This window comes from Otolemur garnettii, unplaced genomic scaffold, assembly GCF_000181295.1.
Source record: "Otolemur garnettii isolate 467f Iridium unplaced genomic scaffold, OtoGar3 scaffold00040, whole genome shotgun sequence".
NCBI lineage: Eukaryota > Metazoa > Chordata > Mammalia > Primates > Galagidae > Otolemur > Otolemur garnettii.
This window is the reverse complement of record NW_003852435.1, coordinates 6,210,476-6,215,986: the sequence shown is the minus strand read 5'-3', so window position 1 is coordinate 6,215,986 and position 5,511 is coordinate 6,210,476.

Sequence of the window (5,511 nt, the reverse complement as noted above, 5' to 3'; positions counted from 1 at the left end):
CACCAAATTTTGCCACATAATTTTCATAAGTTTCCCACCATTTGTTCTGTTCTTGTGGGTTTTAAACCTTGTGTCTTTCAGCTTAGCTGCTCTGGACTGATCATGTGATCAGAATGGATGGTACTTAGATGGCTCAGAAATTAGCTTACGGAAATCTGAATAGGCAAATTGTGCATTAGGCACACAGAGGAAATGTTTCCAAGGCACATCAAGATAACAGTTTCAAGAGTAGTAATACTAATTTTAGTATTGTGGAAACTATTACAACCCTATAATACTTTCATTTATTTTGAGCAACTATGTCATCAGGCTGTCTGTAGGACCCAACACATGTGCTGCTGATAACTACATGCTTTTTAGAAGCAAACACTGTTAAAATTAAAAATTATTTATATGTTAAAAAAACTTGAGTGCTAGTGCTAATGGATTTTAAGCCACAGTTGTAAAAATTAATGTGATAGAGGTATAATGTTTGTAATATATATGAAATGATATTAGCTAAGACTGTAGACTTTTATTTGAATTCTTAATATCAACATTCTCCAGACATGTATCAAGGATCTAATGACATATGATTGAAAGCATGCAATAATGAATAGCCTTATAATAGAGATATAAAACACCCTTCTGTCAAATTCGTTATAGTGTATCCTAGGTAGTAACTTTAAAATACGATGAAGAGAATGTGAAGAGAATGAGAAGGCCAAATGATCCAGAATCATATTGTTATCATTTTGCAATGAGATATATTTGTTTTGTTTCTTTTTAATGGTGTGTTCAGGTCATGTTTGAATAATAGAAATACTGAAAGCAAAAGAACACGGAAAAATTCAAGGACAGTCAGGAAATAAATCTAACAGTGAGGAATAGTGGGGCAATCAGGGCAGGTTAAATTTTCTGAAAAGGAGAAAAGGAAATGGGGAAAAGAGCTGAATGATTCCTGGCACGAGGACCACAGCCTTCACTGCTAAGGACTAAGTCATCTTTCTGACAGAATCAGGGAGCGCATCTTATCACAGTCATTTCTGACATTTCTTTCCCAGTTTTGTTTTTTTAGGACAATGTTCAAACCATGTTCTCAGCCTGCAGTAGTCTATACTTTTTAATTTACTATCTAAATCTTTCTTTACTGTGAAGGTAACTTTTTAGATGGCCCTTTTAAAAAAATATTCTTGGGCAAAATAAATACATCTTCCTATTACGTTTTGGCAATATACTTTTTGTACCTCTGTTTAGGGTTTCTATAATTTCACATGATAATTAAGTTAGTAATGTTTGGTACCATCCATTAATTGTTAAATTCCTTAAGGCATAGATAGATTTTTAACAAAAATATTTTCATTTCCACAATGACAAGTACAGTGATTTGCCCAAAGAGATACCAAAAAGTTGAGTGAAACAGATGACAATGAAAAAGAGCTAATACAAGACGATGTAGTGAAGGAATCTAAAGAGAAGGACAGGGAAGTTAATTCATAATATAATGGTATCCTTCTACAAAATAAAAATGAAGAATAAAAATGTATGCAATGTAATCAAATTCCATAGACATACAAATAAATGAAAGAAACCAAGTATTTTATGGGACACACTGTATGATGCCATTTAAATGAAATATGAATTATGCAAAAATGATCTTTGAGATTAGAATTCATGACACTGGCACATCTTGTGAGGTTGTGAGTAAAAGGAACTAATACCGGATGTTTGTTGAGATGTGCGTGTGGATATTCTATTTTCTCTGCCTACTGCTCAAAGGAGAATGTTCTGCTTGTGAAATTCATTGGCCATCGGTTTTGGTTTGTCTGCTTTTCACCGTGTAAGTTATACTCTGACAAAAAAATTTGTGGGGCTGATGTGGCAGTTCACATCTGTAATCCTAGCTCTCAAGGAAGTCAAGGTGGAAGGACTGTTTGATAGAGACCAGGCTGAGTAAGAGCAAGATCTCATCTCTACTACAAATAGAAAACTTAGCCAGGCATGTTGGCATGCAGCTGTAGTCCCAGTTACTTGGGAGGCTGAGGGAGGAGGATCACTGGAGACCAGGAGTTAGCGATCATATGATAACACCACTGCACTCTATTCTGGCAATAGAGTGACCTTGTCTCAATTAAAAAGGAGTGCAATGAGAAGAATCTTTGGTGAAAACCTTAATTCAAGATACGATAGGCATAAAAATTGTTAAAAAATGTAGAGTTAAAGATGTGTGTGTGGGGGTATGTGTTTTCTCTGGTATAGGGGAAAATTTTGAAATGTCATATATAGATGGATTTCTTAGGCCTTATAAGAGGCACCATTCATCATATTTGCTGATCGATACAATGGAATCTCTTGGAATGACACATAGTAAAAACATCCAGGTGATGAGAACACAGTGATAAATATTCCTGTTGCAATTAAAAATAAGCTCAAACTATGTTGGAATTTTGTCTAGAACAATTAACAGCAAAACAGAAAAGAAAAGAAAAACAGTTTATTCCCAAACTTTGTATTTTGCGACTCTATGTAGACATGGACTGTGAGTCACTCGTAACATTTGTCACATCCAGTCCTTTAGATCAAATAGCATACCACGTGGGAGTTGAACACAGTATTTAAGCTTGTTTGCAATATACTAGGAATTCAATTTTATTTTCTCCATCTGTTGTTATTTTTAATTTCTGATTCACAGTTTAAGACTAAGCTGAATACCATTGCGTATGTTTTCTAAACGACCAACAGAATACGTGTGTTACAATCCCAACTCTTGCCAGAGAAAAGAATATCCAATTCTTCCATTTGAACTTTCTCTCCATTCAAATAAAAAAAACATTAGGTGAGCTCTAAACTCACAACTCATCCCTGACTACTTATGCTTGAAGTAAAATTGCATTTTTGAAGAATTGGATACTTCTTTTGCTAACTCCCCAGTGCACAGTTATCCTACTTCTATTTTCCTGAAATGAGGAAGTACGATTGTGTAATGCATCTGCAGGTCATTAAAATGAAAGTTGGTAATTTCTGAGCATGGTGCTGATAATAAGATTTACTTTGTTTTATGGGAAAGTTTTTATATAATTGCCCAGTTATTTTAGATGAATTTTCCAAAAACCGACTATAAATGTTGCCCTTTGCTTGCCAGCCTAAGCCTAATGGGTCATTTACCAAAGATGTGCTCAGTGGCGCGGCATCAATAAATGTTACACATGATAAAAGTAGTGGTTTTCATGCAGAAAACATTCAGTAATATTATAGATTATCAAAGATTGTTCTAATTTAAAATTTATTTATAGTAAAATGTTTAATGTTTAACACAGGGTGCTGGATTACTTATCTGAACTTTTGATGACCTTCTAGGGATTGTCCTATTTATATGGGACATAAAGATCACTTCTGATGTAAAATTATATCTAAAATTTGGAGGTCTACTTGACATCCACCCCATATTTAAGGATTAAAGAAAATAGGAGGTAATGATTCCTGCTCTTGTTTTGCATATGCACTGTGCATCATGTAGCTGGTCTTGATACTGTGTGCATTAATTCAGGTGTAATCTGTCACGTGGCTTCCACCCTTGGGGTGCTTATGAAACACTTCCTGAAAATCAGAGCATCATCTTCAAAGAAACATCATTTTCCTCACCCACTAGGTACCATTTGACTTACTCTAAGCTTTCTTTGTAAAGGATAACTGCATTGTTTCCTCAATTAGTGTCAATTAAGTAGGTATCTGTTGTTTTCTTAAATCAATAAATCTCTTTGAAGATGGAAGCATAAGTTACATGATTCATAATATATCAGTCAGGGCTTGTTTGGGAAAAACAATGCTGTTGTAAGTATTTTTCTGCAACAGAGTGTAATACAAAACTCGTGGTCACACAGGTATTGGAAGACTGAAACAGCCAAAAAAGTGATGGTAAAGTTAACACAGATTTTAGAAACTGCAAGAACCAGCTGTCACTGCTAGGGATTGGGGAACAAAGGGCAAGATCATAGACATCAGAACATGGAAAGTGATGTTGAGCCACTGGTGCTGGTGCTTATGCCTCTGACAAGGAGGACCATGACAGCTGCTAATCCAACCAACTGGGGCTGATGTTAGTACCTTTGAGTGGTGCATAGCGGGTGATAACAGGAATACTGAAATGAGCTGGGGCCTGGAGCTGTGTCTGGCCCTGCTGCTGAAAGGAAACATCAGAAAGTAGAGACGTGAAAGAAACCCCTTCCTTCCTTGTCCCGCCTTTCAAACTCCCTCCAGGCATTCAGGTCAGACGTTATCAGAAAGTGAGCTGGCAAGGAGTCTGGGAAATACAGCTGATAGATGATCAGTCTCAGTAACACAAAGCAGAATATGGAAGGTTAAGCCTGGGGTTGAAAGGCAATAAGCAGATAGAGAATGTAACAAAATAAAATAAAATGACCTAAGTGGTTAATAGGAAAACCAAGAAAATGTGCCTTTCATGTGCCTTTTGTAATGCAATCCATTACACAGTAAATAATGTTTGTACATTAAGTATATTATGGCAATTCATATTTTCTGAGGAAGTTCCATGATTTGTGATGGTGACATTGAGCTCTTTCTATGGAGACAAAGAAAATATAGCTACCTTAATCCAGAGAGATTTTATATCAGAACAGCATTGATTATTAGTCATTTGTGTCAATATGTTTCTTTGTAATTTGATTGACAAATACAGACTTTCTGTCAAGAAAATGAAAACATATACAAAGATTTGCATTTGTTTTTAGTGGGCTAATTCACCCTCTGATGTTTATTTAAGAACCCAATGTCAAGAAACTCTGGATATAGAAGAAAAGATAGCATCTTTAAAAATATTCTTCGAAGGAGTTTTAGACAGGTATCAAGTAGCCAACCATTTAGGGGTGTATACCCTAATCAGCAATTAGGCTCTATTGCAAGTTATGTGGCAATTCCTGTTGAAAAACTTCTTTAGTTTGTGGGAAAAAAAATCTGAACAAAAATCTTACACAAATAAATTACTCTTTAGAACTCTTCGAAGAATCAAAGTCGTATTAGAATCAGATAATTAGAAAATCAGTATGATATATCTACTTAGAAAGAAAGCCTGCATGAGACACTTTATACCTGTGTTTTAGAGGCATAAGCAAATTAGGTGACATTTCTATGAAGAAACCATATTGTGTTGAATAAATGATGGATATAGGCTATGAATGTAGGGCAGACCATTCATGTTACCACTTAGGTCTCTAATAAAAAGGAGTAACTCGTTTGATGACAAAAAATCAATAATTAGAGAAGAACGCTCTCTTTGAGGACTTTAAGGCAGTGTCTTTAAAAGTCATATTTAGCTTACATAGACAGCCCCGGGAGTGGAAGTACCAAGTTCTTATGTATGCATTTCAAAGGATAATACAGATTCGGGTGATTGAAAAGCTACATCTCTGGATTGCACCCACTCAATAAGAGGTCAATAAATGCTGGCTTGTGGCTGTTAGACTTTAAGAGTTGTAGGAGTAGGTATTATTCATATTGAAAGATTCAGCTCTTTTA